This window comes from Thermobia domestica, chromosome 4 (genome assembly GCF_964235325.1).
Source record: "Thermobia domestica chromosome 4, izTheDome1.hap1.1, whole genome shotgun sequence".
NCBI classification, from domain to species: Eukaryota; Metazoa; Arthropoda; class Insecta; order Zygentoma; family Lepismatidae; genus Thermobia; species Thermobia domestica.
In genome coordinates this window covers 235,284,932-235,300,283 of record NC_137457.1, presented here as the reverse complement: position 1 = coordinate 235,300,283, position 15,352 = coordinate 235,284,932, and the positions used below count along the sequence as shown (strand labels likewise).

The following is a 15,352-nucleotide window of genomic DNA, read 5'->3' as shown; positions in this document are numbered from 1 at the left end:
AGTCGAGTCGAGACTGCTCGTAAAACTCTAGATTCGACGCGAATGAATCGAAAACCTTTCTATATTTTTTAATATTATTTTGAGGATAGTATTCACTCAGAAACAGCCTTGAAACCAATTCCCGTGAGCATCATATGTTTAGTGGAGATCGAGCAAGGGACCATGACTGCCGAGGCGTATCGCACATTCCTTCCAGACTACGCACACCCCTTCATGACGACCAAGTTTCCCAACAGTAGTGGCATTTTTCGACAAGATAATGCACCATGTCTAGTGCTCTCAAACGGGTCGGGTCGAGTCAGGCGGGTCAGCTCGAGTCGGGTTGTCGGGTCAGTCTACTCGGGTCGGGTTGTCGGGTCAGATCAGTCGGGTCAGTCGGGTCAGTTCACTTTGGTCAACTGAGTTTAGGTTGAGCTTAAACTCGGCTGAAGTCGAAAGCTGCTGTTTCTCACTAGCTGCCTAATTAAAAATAGCAATTTTCAATTGATTTCATAGAAACCATAAATCTATTTTGAACACTTGCAGCTAGTGTTTTTATGGTAAATGCTTATTTTTGTACTTGTGTGTACTTTAATTTTTAAATGTGGAAGATTGATTTTACCAATCGACTGTAATATTAATATCTACGCCAATATGGAGTCTGGATTTAGAACAAAACTAGAAGTTGTTTAAGTAAGGCCAAAAGAAAGATTGGATAGGGACGACCAAGCCCAAGCAAGGCCGCGGTGGCTCAATGGTAGAGAATTCATCTCTTGCATGGTGTCCATGGTTCGATCCCAGCTTGTGCTAAGTGGGCTTTGTGGTGGAGAATCGTTGTGTAGTGGGTTTTCTCTAGGTTCTCCTGTTTATTCCCACTTTCTTCATTGCACCATTGCATTCATTTCTCATGGCCACCATATCTCTTAGCCTCGGTGCAGAATCGAGGGACCTTAAACTGCATATTTCATTTTATTTCACCAAGCCCAAGAACATCCACACAAGAATAAGATAAAGATTTGATATGCAAGACGAAGTGGATAGTAATCTTGCTCTTGGCCTTGTTTTGGTGATCACCAAGTAGCGATGAGCATATTTTCTTCCTTTCCGTATAGTATGATAGACCATAATCAAAATCACACTTGGTCTTCATTTGTACCAATGAGGCGAGCATTGTTGGCTTTTGTATAGCATGAAAAACCACCAAAACTACGAAATGCAGGGCCAAGACTTGACTGTGCAAGACAAAGAATAAGACGCAGTATTGATGACTAAGACCCAGGGTGCGAATTATTTGAATTTCATTTGTTGGGCTGAAAGTGATGAAATAAAATTAGTACTTTATAATTAATTATCATAATGTATTTTTAAATTTTAAATTACAAAATTCATATTATGTATCTTCTTACTTGCAACTATATATACTGTAAAATACGTTTTAATTACCGAGAAAGAAAAATCAAAGTGGCACAGGTCCCGGAATTATAAGAACCTATTTTGGAATGAAAGTTGAAGGGTTGGAAAAATCACAGGTGTTCTCCCGTTTCCTCAACCCTTATCATTGTAGTTAAACGATTTCCTTTTGTCTCCGCCAAGAGACTCTTGCTACTGCCTTCCGAGAAGACCCCTTGCCGTCCGAGCAGGTGAGAACACTGACCTTGAATAAAAATTTCGTCACATAGAACTAAAGCAAGAAAAAATAAATTTCTCCCACGTCGGACATTGGTATCAGTTATGAAAAAAAATAACCAAACCTCAAAAGTGCCAAATATTCATTAAGATGCATATACAAATCCCCCGCTTGATCTAGCTAGTGGTTAACGTGTAAGACTTCGGTACACGTAGTCCGGGTTTAATTCCCAATGGGAGTGCATTTTGGCGTTCACCCAGTGTCGTGACCATAGTGCTCACAAACGGGTCGGGTTGTCGGGTCAGGCTACTTGGGTCGGGTTGTCGGGTCGGGTCAGCTCGGGTCGGGTTGTCGGGTCGGGTCAATCGGGTCAGCTGGGGTTGGGTTGTCGGGTTAGGTCAATCGGATCGGATCACGGGTCGGGTCACTCGGGTTGGGTCGGGTCAGTCAATTCGGGTTGAAGACCGACCCGACCCGACCCGTTGAGAGCACTAAGTCCATGTCACGAGGCCAGGAGTGTGATGGAGTGGTTCGAGGAACACAGGGGCCAGTTCCAAGTGATGTGCTGGCCCTCCAACTCGCCGGATCTGAACCCAATCGAACACATCTGGATGTGATTGAACGTGACATCTCGAATTCGAGTCGAGTCGAGACAGAAACGTTTTCGTGTCGAGACGTTTTCTCGAAACCAGTCCAGACAGACTTAATTAAATCTTTACTCGACTCGACTCGTGTGCATTCCTAGCCATTTCGGTTAATTATCTCTCCCTACAAAATTTAAAACTACATTTCACGAAATAATCCGTTAAAAAATTAAATAAAATACATAGCATTCCACTTTCTGCAATAAGGTGTATTTTTTCAGTCAAGAATAAGAAAATGTATTTCCTTCCCCTCATTTTTTTTAATATAGAGATATTACGTGAAAATTTTGTAAAAAAAATCCTTGATTCTTATGAAACATCGAGGGAAACACTATAAAATATTCTTACAGAACTTGGAATACCGAAAAAGCTAGCTAGATTAATTAAAATGTGTTTAAATGAATCCCAAGGTAAAGTTCGAGTAGGAAAATTCTTGTCCACGAGGCTTCCACGTTGAGAATGGCCTGAAACAAGGAGTTGTGTTGTCGCTATTATTATTCTACTTTGTTCTGGAGTACGCTATAAGGAAAATCAAAGACAGCAACCAGGGCCTAGAGCTGAATGGTATTCACCAGGTTATGGTAGGGCATTTTTTAAGCTACCTTTTTGTATCCAAAAGGATACCCGGGCCCAGCACTTGGATACCCAGGCCCAGCCCTTTGGATACCCAGTGCACTTCACAAATCTTTAAATAATGGAAAAGTACATGAATAATAAATTAGTTGAATTACTGTAAATTTAAAATTACTTCAATATATTTTAGTTTTGTGACTACATGTTTTAGCATGTATTCTGTGGATAGGTATAAAATTGTAGAGCTTCATTCTTCAAATTTCAGCTATTCCTCTTTCCTTCGTTTCGCGTACTCATTTGTCTACTTCTAGATTTGTCCTACTCATTCGTCTACACTTTCATTCTACTCTACAGAGAAAGTTAATGGATCGACTGAAGAGGTAGAAAGGTTGAAGCCGAACTCTCGCATCAGTAACGATCCAAATGACGTTTAGATTATACACCTTTTGTATAGTCTCTGAGAAAAAATAACAGGAAAAAAAAACAACTTGCTATTTGGATATTTAATTTTTATGAAATTGAATTTTTACTTATCCTTAGCTTACAATACTCTTTTGGTTTGTTACAATTAAGACTCATTATTCTGATAAAATATTGAGAATAGAACATTTACAACACTTTTGGGGAACACTTTGCGTTGCGACGTTAGCCACTTAGATCAAAATCGGCAATTTGTAGAGCAAGAAGGAGCTGCTGATTCAGTGCCGACGCCGATGGCTTTTTAGTGAAAAATCTCTCATGCCAAATGATTAATGTAGCTACGTGAAGTCAAATCCAGGATTGTCGTCTGTCATCTATAAGGTAGGCCCACGTGTTACAACATATTTGAGGGTAAGCTAACCTGCCTATTGAAGAGGAGGTTATTGTCAAGTGTTGAAGAGCATGGAAGAAAGTAGAGCGAGAGTTTTATTCTTTACCATAACGTGGTTGTTTCGCACATCCTACCATCACCAAGGGCACCGATCCTGCCCTCCCCAAAGCTCATGTGGCCCCCCTATTGTATTTATGAATATACAGTATTAGGCATAATTTGAATGCAATTTGTCTTAAAATCCTTATATATATATATATATATATATATATATATATATATATATATATATATATATATATATATATATATATATATATATATATATATATATATATACCTTCTGCATCTGAATCCCACTCCAAATTTATAGAGAAATTTTCGCCCTTGACCATCACACCGATTTACTATGCACTATATTGTTGATATTCATTTGATGCGACGCATATTAGGTTATAAACTTCGATGAAGCAATTTTGATTTTTTTTAGGTTGGGTCATATTGAGTGCATACATAATTTTGAAGTTATTATTTTAGAAGCCCGTTCAGGCTAACTTTCAGCTATTCCTGAGCTACGCTCTTGCATTCGTAATTTGGTTCGCTTTCCAGAAATTCCCAATTCTCATTATCGCCCAATTCCAGTCTTCTCAAAGATTGTTCTCTTTAACCCAGGAATGCAAATAAGAAACAAAATTTTACTAGCCCAAGAAGAAAGCTACTAGCTCACCTTACCTTCGGTATGATATTAAATACTCGCCCGCACCGATGAACCCTCGCCTCGGGCGAGTGGTTATTTGCATCCCTGCTTTAACCTAATCTGTTTTATCCTGGCCTAACATTTCCTGGCAATCAAACATTTCGTGTCTGTTATGAGCAATATCGGTAACTGATATTTGTTCACGCATTTTTTCTGACGCAATTAATAGATGGCACAAAGTTGTAAGAAAATAAGGGATTGTCCATTAAATACAAAGCGCTATTTTTAACAATTTTTCACCCGATTTGTTGCAGTTACCTTCAGTGGCGGATTTACGCCGGTGGGAAGGGCTGAAATCCCCCAAAATTTTAGGATTTCTATAGAAAACGAATCAAATGTTCCTCATAACCTTCAAGCTCCTGCCGTTAAAATTTAAAATTTCTAAATACAAAGTATTCCTAAAGAGAATCCCCTACTAAAATATTTTTCTAAACTTGTCGCTGGTTACCTCTGTGCTCATTCCCCTGTTTTTCCTTATACTCAGATATTAGAATCTCTACTACTCAGATTATAGTCACTGTCCATTTTCCCGTTTTTTCTTCAGCTCGAGTTTTCTTAAATATTGCCAGAAATTTTTCTTTTTCTTTGGTAATTTTACAATCGGTGAGATGCTACTAAATGATTGAACGTTTGTGACAATTAAATTGTTAAAAAGAATCCCTTATGACACAAAGCGTAACAAATTGTAAACCTTTCTCATGCTCTGTAGCGTTACATAATTAATAGACTGTCCTAATAGTATCTAATGCCGAAATCTCCAATACACCGCATTCATTCTATTTTCATAGGAAAAGCAGGGTTACATACAATGTTCCTGTATTGATGACGATGTGTTGAATCGAAAATAAAACGGTTATCAGAAGTCTGACAAATGCGTCATTTTGTATGTCATTATTTCAAAAGTGTACATTATACAAAAATGCACTTTAAAAACTCTGCCATGTGTGTCAAGGGCACTTTTGTGCCTGGATACCCAGTAGCGATTTCTTAAAAAATGCACTGGGTTATGGCGTATGCTAATGTAAATCTGATAGGAGATGATAGGAGAAAGATCGAAAGAAATGCAGAAGTTAAACGCTTGCAGGGACATTAGCTTAGAAGTAAACGCAGAGGAAACTAAACATGGAAGTTCATCAGTATCGTAATACTGCACATTATGAGTGCGTTGAAACATAAAATAATACCTTCGGCAAAGTGGATACTTTGAAATATCTAGGATCAATGTTAACAGACGAAAACCATATTCACGAAGAAATTAAATGTCGACTGAAACCAGGAAATTCGTGTTATTATTCTGAGCAAAATCTTCTGTCGTCCCGAATTCTGTCGAGGAATTTAAAGCTTAAAATATGTAAAACGATAATAATGCCTGTTGTGTTGTATGGTTGTGAAAATGGCCCTTACGCTGAGAGAAAAACGCAGACTGAAAGTGTTTGACAATACAATCCTGAGACCCAAAAGGAACGGGAATGGGGAATGGCGTAAACTTCATAACGAAGAACTGCATAATTTATACGGTTTACCAAATATTGTTCGGGTAATCAATTCTAGGATGCTCAGATGGGCAGAATGTAGAAACACTTTCAAGGTTTTGACTGAAAATCCAATCGGAAAACGTCTATTAGGAAGATCTAGGTGCGGATGGGAGGACAATATTAAGATGGATCTCACAGAAATAGGAATACGAAGTAGAAAGTGGATCCAATTGGCTAATGACAGAAGTCAGTGGAGAACCGTCCACTTGCCCGTCTGTTCTACGATAACTCTGGATTCAGTTCCCGTGATAGCTTATGTAGTTCGGATCTCACGTTAAGCTGTAGATCCTATAGTCTCATTGTTGAATTAGACATTAAACTTCAAATCATTCAACTAACTAACGATAACTTCTTTAAAAATTTCTCGATTTCAATGAAACATGGTATGTACCTTCCTTCAACCTTCAGAACTAAGTCTATAATTTACGGTTGGAATCCGTGGTAAATAATGTGGTAAATAAGTGTAAGATACACTCTACGTTGGAAGTTTCCATAAATACATAATGTGATAAACTAATTTACCAGTATAGACCCTAATAGTAGTACTGACTACAGAAAGCCGACTCACCAAGTTTTTTCCCTGGCCGACGTACCCTTGAACATATAATTTTGTTCAGCTCTTGATAAAGAGCTTGATATATTACTTATCTTTCGACAGTATCTGTTTCACCCATAGGCGTAGCTAAAACTAAAACTTTATATTTGGGTGTGCACAAAGAAAAAATTTGGTCTTGTGCCTTTTTAAATGCCTTTGTAGTTTCACAGTACAATCACTTGGCTTTTTAACAGCACTAATGGCTTTAACGCAATATAAATTCACTAAAAACAGAGTTGAAAATTTCTGGACAAAAATGAAATTGCATAGAAACTACACATACACAAAATTTTCGTAAATATTACAAACAAATATATCAATATGCACATATCTATAACAAAAGACATCTGTCAAAAGGTGCAATGTTCTTAAATTCATCAATAACTTCATCTACATCAATAGAATAAGATCTAACTTCATCTTCATTCACAAACATCAAGAGGAGGGCTTCCAATCTATCCTGCTTCTGAGTTGCTCTTAATTTACTTTTAACGTGAATAAGCTTGAAGAAAACTTTCTCACACATGCAGCTTGTGGCAGGTTTAGAAGACAAGCGCTGCATTACAGAGTAGAAAGCAATAAATATCTTCTTTCTATGTTGTTTATCCAAGCACTGAAACCACTGCTGTAGCGTAACAGAACAATTTCCCTTAGGTACAGGCGATTTTTCTTTCAGATGTCTTACTTCTGCTGCCAATTCATCTCCTGAAATATGAATGTTCTAATCAAGACTGCAATTTTGGGTATCTTCATTGGAGAAATTGAAATCTCCAGTCTATCAGAGTTCTTAATAACTTCGTTGTAAGGTTCCATGAATTGAGATAAGTTTCTCATGGATCGCACAGAATTGCAAAGCGATCTGACACTAGATACAGCCGAAAGTAGATTTACATCTGGACTTTGGAGTAACTTGCTAGCTTTCACGATCATTTGTAGGACTGTATGTAGGACTGGATGTAGTACTGTCAGACAAAAGACGAACTCAAACAATCTGACTTGTTGTTTTAGTCCATTCCCTTTAGCTCTCACATCATCCTGATGACTGCTTTGAGTGATTTCATCCAAAATCAAAATATTGCAGAGTAGTTCCTTTTCACTGCAGAAACAGCTTCAGCACGGCACGGCCATCTTGTTGTTTACAAATACTTCAGTGTTTTCATACTTAGAACAATTTGCTGATATACACTTTCAAAAACTGCATGCCTTGACGAACTACCTTCAATGAAAGAATAAAAGGATTGAATTGTTCCGAAAAAATTTGAAATTAATTTGTTTTCTGGTCACGAACTACATGAGTCCATAAGTACAAGATACAAACAATGAGCATAGCAGTGAACATACATGACTGAACTGTTTTTTTCTTTACACTTCATTTAAACCCCAGATAGTGTCCCAGGAATTGTTGAGGCTCTATCGAAGCAAACTGAAAGAACATTTTCCCAGTCAACACCGAAATCTGACACTATTAGCACTAGTGCATCTACAAAAGATAACTTACGAAGAACCACTAAATGCTCAACAGGTGACTGTTTATTACCAACAAAAAATCGAATAACTATAGAGAGCTATTCATGATGACCACAATCACTCGTTTCATCAGCGACGATGCACACGTTTGTAAAGTAATGGCATTTTCAACTTCCTTACAAATATATTTTTCAAACTGCGGATTATATCATTCTGAAATTCTGGGCTTGAGTAACTGCAATTTTTGATCCGTTAGTTACGTGTTCCTTCAAAACGGGGTCATGATTTGAAATTAAATTAAGTACATCTAGAAATAACCTCATATCTTATGCTTATTTATGCTCATTATGACCTCTCAATGGGCGGCGTCCTTTTATAGGACAAAGAATTACGTTTATTAACCTCTCCATGATTTGTAGATTTTATAGACTTTTTTGTTCTTGCTTGGAAATAGAAGCCTTGTATTATATCAGTTTTTAATTTCGAGAATTCGGGAAAGAAAGACTCAGTTTCCACATGTCTGCAAATATAGGTAAGTTTCAAACCAATATTGAGCAAGGAAGGTGGAATTCGGAGGTATGCTCTGAAATTAGACGGAGACTGAAATATCTATCTAATTCCCTATCATTAAGCAGGCCATTAGAGTGCGCCTGGGAACACCCGGCACACCCCATGGCTACGCCTATGGTTTCACCTTACTAAGTGACGTAGTTATCGTACAGCATCAAGGGCGTTCGTATGATTGGTTTGACGGGGAGCCAACGGCAGGCGTTGTATTTGCATGACTGTCATTTTAAATATTACGCTGGCACAAGTTACCTTATATCCTTTTATTCAAATAAACATAAATAAAAGTTAAACATGTATTTATCAGAAACACAAGTCGATAGTAACTATAGGAAGGTTACAATTAAAGTGCCGCCATCCGCGGCGGTCTAGCACAGGCTGTAATCAACATAATTCATTGTGATTTGGTAAATGTGCTAATAAGTCCATGCGGAATTGAGATACGCTGGGAAAATATTAGTTCCCCTTTCAGCCACCAGGTGAAAATGTGGCTCTGCACAGGTTATACCCTCATGGAAGTGGTCCTGAATGTATGGATAAGACGATTATCTAGGTCGAAGAGTTCAAACAGGTGAAATAAATGTACTGCAAACAAGGTGGAGGCCAGGTGACTGTAACAAATAGTGCAAATGCAACAACTTTAGGAACAACGTAAGAATAACGAAGTACGAAACTTTGTTTCCATTTAATGGTAACAAAAGGTGAAATGGAAATATATTTATTAACATTTGCGGTTACAGTGACAAATTTACATAACATGCTCCATATGGCCACCAGACACATCGACGACATGTTGCATCTGCAAAATGGCTTGCGCAACAGTTGCTCCAGCAGTTCCAGTGGAATGGTTACGATATGTAACTTTATGCTGTTCTTTCTGTAATATCAATTATTTGCGAAAAAAATAATCAAGGACAGGCTACTTAAATTCACATCACCTTACTTTCACAATTCTCAGCACGGCATACTACCGAAAAGTTCAAGTCTCACAAACTTAAGCACTCTTCTTTCCTGTGCAGTTAAATGTATGAATAACAATACTCAATTAAATGTTATCTATTTTGATCTCTCCAACGCCTTTGATTCTCTCAGTCACATTCATCTTCTCCACAAGCTTTCCAATAGGTTTAATATGCATGGCAAATTTCTCTCTTTGATCACCATCTACTTGAAAGGATAGGTGCTGATTGCCACGGGTGCTGACTGCCACACCCAATTATTGGTGCTGATTGCCACGACTGTTGCTGATTGCAAATATGAAGGTGCTGACTGCCACGACGGCGTGCTGACTTCCACGAGCCTAGGAGAAACTATATTTGGAAAGAGAGGAATTAATCCCTCATACTAAATTTATGATTATTAATTAATTTAGTAGGGATTAATTTAGTAATCATCACAGCAAATTTATGTGGCATCCTATAAGTTACAAAGTTGCTCACTAAGTGCAACGATATAGCCTACACTTGGATGTTTATAAAGGAATTGTCTTTCCTGTCATATGTACAATTTGCACATTTCATTGTTCATATTGTTTTATTGTATTATTTAATGGATATGATGGTCTGAAGCCAGCTGACAAGGAAAGTTCGGGAGAAAGCACTCGCCTGCAGAGTAATAAGCATGTTATTTGAAGGACCAATTCATGCTGATTACAACAGGTAATAAAACTCCTGTACGTTGAGAATTGTTCGAGATATTCAGCTTGGAAGTTTATATGAGAAAATGAGTGGATGTACGTTTCAACGTGTTAAGTATTCTCTCCCATGGCGAAGCCTGATGGTTTGAACTTGCTAGTGCTTGATCACTGGGGTCCATTCACAGACAAATTGTCCATTACAAGTTGCATGACGGATGGCAAAGACGTAATGGGTGAGAAGATACCGAAGAATTACACACGATTTGTGCAACCATTTGATGTGTTTTGATTCAGATCAATCAAAGATTATGGCAGGAGATTTGTACATAGTATGAAACTTCTTCATCCGGACGTTATAATGTACCAACGAAACAATCAAATAAAGTTCGTGTCCATACGAATCACTTCCAATCACCGCGATACATTGGATTGTTTCAGTTTGCGTTCTACAAGGCAGGTTACGAACAAATTATAGGCCTATAACTTTTGAATCGCTTGTTGAATTTGTTTTGTGCTTTGGTTCTGTGAACTGTCCCCTTGACGGATGCAACGCAATTGCACATATAAAATGTTCATGGTGCAAAGGAAGTCTTTTGCCTGCGTCATTTCTTCATCAAACAGAAGAACAGTGATCAATTTTCATCTCCCAATTTTCATCAATTTGTAATGAATAATTGTATCTAACAAACCCATTAGTTATTGCGAAACATTTTTTTCTGTTACTTCCGATATCTTTCAATTCGTATGTCAATATTCGTTACTAATTATGTTGTACTGAACGCGTATAAATGCGCATATCCTCATTTTCTCATATAAACTTCCAAGTTGAATATCTCGAATCGTTCTCAACCGTACAGGAATCTTATTAGCTTGTTGTAATCAGCATGAAATGGGGCTTCAAAGGGCATGCTTATTTTCTCTGCAGGCGAGTGCTTTCTCCTGAACTTCCCTTGTGAGGAACAGAGAGCAGCGCTTTTTTGATGGAACTTTCAAGAGCTGCTCGAAACAATTTGCGCAGATATACACAGTTCATGTTGATACAGGAAGTTCAAATAAGAACACATAAATCCTACCAATTTTGTACGCACCGCTCCCTGACAAAACTAAAGTACACTCTTGTCCAAAATTATTGTCGTATATCTATAACTGTTTGTTGTAAGAATATAATTTGATAAGGATTTTGCAGAGTACTTTTAATACTGATACTATGTGTATAATCAGGAAATGTATATTTGTGGTAAATTTCATAGGAAAAGTATTATAAATACGAAAATCATAATGAGTAAAATAAAATGTAAATGTAATGAATTTTATTTGCCTTTTGTTGTTCTTATTTACTTCTCTTTTGACATGAAATTTACCACATACTTGTCTTTGCCGATTATACACATACCAACATTATAAGAAATACCGGGCGAATTCATTATCAAATTATATTACTAGAACAACATATTTATAGTCATGCGACAATAATTTTGGACATGAGTGTACATACAGAGACCTGTTTACCTTTGTTAGGAGTTGGTCTGAACAACACGATCCTAAGGTTCACCACGTTTATTTTATGCTTCTTCGCGTCCGGTAATGTTACGTCTAGCAACTTTCTCTCAGGCTCGTGGCAGTCAGCACGCCACCGTGGCAATCAGCACCTTGATATTGGCAATCAGCGTCAGTCGTGGTAATCAGCACCAATAATTGGCTGTGGCAGTCAGCACCCGTGGCAATCAGCACCCCACCACTTGAAAGACCATAAAAAGAGAGTTGCTATTTCAGGGGCGACTTCTAACCCCCCTACCCATGATCTCAGGGGTGCCACAGAGAGTGTACTTGGGACCCTGCTATTTATTCTGTATATGGATGACCTCTACTCTCATTTATCAGGTCATGCTAGTGGTCTTCTACTATTTGCTGACGATTGTAAGTTATACAGGGAAAAATGGTGTCTCCAAGACATGATTGCCCTGCAGAAAGACATAAATTATCTAATAGGCTGGTGTAAAATGGGGCGCTTGAAACTTAACAGCAAGAAATGTGACAGTGAAAAAGTCTCCTGTTCCCTCGACATATCTTATCAACGATTCCACTATTACACAATCTGCTAGTCATAATGATATTGGTGTCATCTTTGACCCTAAACTCACATTCTTTAACCACATCTCCTCAATACTTAAGAATTCAATGTGCACGTTGGGGCTTCTTTATCGATTTACTGAATACGCACTGTTTCATCATTAGCAACTTTTTATAAAACTCTAATAGCGCCCAAGATCCAATAATGCTCTCTCATATCAGCCATGGCTGCACCTACACATCTCTCTAAACTTGATTCTATTCTTAATTTCTTTATTGCAATACTACGCTTTCGTGCTCCCTCCTTTCGAATAGTACCTAAGGAGGAATTCTTGCGATATCTTAATATCCAGACTCAGGAAGTACTCTGACCTGAAATTTCTTCACAAAATAGTTAATGGAAACTTAAGATCGGAAACATTACTTCAGGAACTATCCTTACATGTCCCTCCCTGCATAACCCGGGATACCCACCTATTCCATCTTGCCCGTTCTAGGTTGGCAATTATACAGAGGTCTCTTTTTTACGGAATATGGAACTGTTACAATTATTTAACAACTGATGTGGACATTTTTCAAGCTACCCGGTGTTTGAAAGAGCAAATTAAACGAGTTTTGGCGAAATAATACTTTTGTACTATTTGTTGACACTGTTTTCGTTGTTGTTGTTATTGTTGTTTCCTGTTGTTTAACATTTCCCTGTGTAAAATGACAAAGTTATGCTGTATCTGGGAATTTGTTCAATAAATAAATAAATAAATAAATAAATAAATAAATAAATAAATAAATAAATATAGAAATGGTGTCGTTTTGGATACAGAACACTGTAGACATTTGTAGGCACTGATTGTAGTTAATTTGCGACTGGTTCGAGAAAAGAGGAATATTAGCTCATAATATGTAAACAAACAATAAACATTTGTTCTGTAATAGCAGCGTTCAACTGAAAGGTACGTGAAAGTGTTGCTTGATTCACTTACGAGAAATCACATAATTCGCTAAGCTCTTCATGCCCCAAAATAAGATAAGTATGACGATATAAAAGACAGCTTTTACGAAGTAGTGGAACGGATATTTGACCAACTCCCGCGAGATAATATGAAAATTCCATTAGAGGATTTCAGTGCGAAGATAGGACGAGAGGATATTTTCAAACCGATTATAGGGAACGAAAGTTTGCATAAGGAAAGTAATGACAATGGTGCTAGACTCGTGAACTTTGCCACATCCAAAAACCTTATCGTGAAGAGCACAAAATTCCCACATCGCGACGTTTATAAATAAACTTGGACCTCACCAGAAAGAAAAACATATAATCAAATAGATCACGTTTTTGTAGATAGAAGAAGACAATCTAGCATAATTGATGTTCGGTAGTTTAGATGGGCTGATTCTGACACTGATCACTACCTGGTAGCAGCGATAATAAGAGATAGATTATCGTTGAATAAAGGAAATACTTAATGTCTGAAAACGGAGTTTTAATTTAAAGTAATTACAAGAGAGCCAGGTAAGAGAGGAATACCAAATTGAAGTTCCGAATAGATTCTCGGTTTTAGAAGATTCGGAGTTCACTAGTGTTGAGGATACTTGGATTGATATTAGAGATAGCATTAAAATTTTAGCAAAACAAAAACTGGGACACGCGGAAATACGTAGGAACAAACCATGGTTCGACCAGGAATGCATTAAACCAACAGAGAAGAAAAAACATTCTAAATTATGTTTTCTACAAAATCCGAATGAAATAACTATACAAAATTTCGTAGACATCAGGCCGGAAACTTCCAAAACTTTTAGAACAAAGAAGTCAGATTTTTTGAAAGCTAAAAAAGGAACTTGAAGATAACAGTAAAAATAAAAACATTCGGGACATGTATAAGTTGATCAATGAATTTAAGAAAGGCTATCAACCTCGTGCTTATATATTAAAGATAGATAGCGGAACAGTTCTCACTGATACAGATAGCATATTAAATACATGGAAAGATTTCTTCGACAATTTGCTCAACACGCAGCCAAAATCTAATGTGCGGGGAGAAAGGGATATACACACCGCAGAACCGTATATTCCAGAACCTAACCGAATAGCAATAGAAATCGCTATAAAGAAATTGAAGAAACAAATCTCCGGATGTAGACGAAATTCCGGCTGAGTTAATTTTAGCTGGGGGCAAAAATTGTGGAACAAGATACACTCACTCACTCATAATGAGAGAGGTAAACTCATTCTCCTCATCTGGAACAAAGAAAAATTGCCACAAGAATGGAAAGAATCAATTATTGTTCAAATTCACAAGAAAGGCGACAAAACTGACTGTAATAATTATCAAGGCATTTCTCTTCTGTCAACATTCTATAAAATCCTTTCAAAAATTCTATTAGCAAGATTGACCCCATACGCAGATGAAATTATTGGAGATTATCAGTGTGGATTTAGACGAAATCGATCAACGATCGACCAAATATTTACCATTCGACAAACACTCGAAAAGAACTGAGAATACAATAGCCCGTACCTCAACTACTTATTGATTTTAGAAAGGCTTACGAATCGGTTAGGAGAGAAACATTGTACAACTTCCTTACAGAATTTGGAATACCGAAAAAGTTAATTAGATTAATTAAGATATGTTTAAATGAATCCCAAAGTAAAGTCCAGGCAGGAAAATTTTTGGCCTGCGTCGAGAATGATCTGAAACAATGAGATACGTTGTAACCATTATTATTCAACTTCGTCCTAGAATACGCTATAAGGAAAATCCAAGATGGCAACCAAGGCCTAGAGTTAAATGGTGTTCACTAGGTTATGGCGTATGCTGATGATATAAATTTAATTGAGGATGATAGGAGAACAAAATGCAGAGGACTTATTAAACGCTTGCGGGGACATGGGTTTAGAAGTAAATGCAGAGAAAACTAAATACATGGAAGTTCGTCGGGATCGTAATATGACAAATTATGGATGCCTTAAAATATCGAATAATACTTTTGATAAAGTGGATACTTCCAAATATCTAGGATCAATATTAACAGACGAAAACCATATTTACGAAGAAATTAAATGTCGACTAAAGGAAGGGAATTCGTA

At 37.3% G+C, this 15,352-nt stretch overlaps 1 protein-coding gene across 1 annotated transcript in view; it reads left to right on the top strand.

Annotated features, from left to right (window-relative positions):
* LOC145683458 (actin nucleation-promoting factor WAS-like) overlaps nt 1–15,352 on the top strand; it is a 57,480-nt gene that overhangs the window by 952 nt on the left and 41,176 nt on the right. The window lies entirely within an intron of this gene.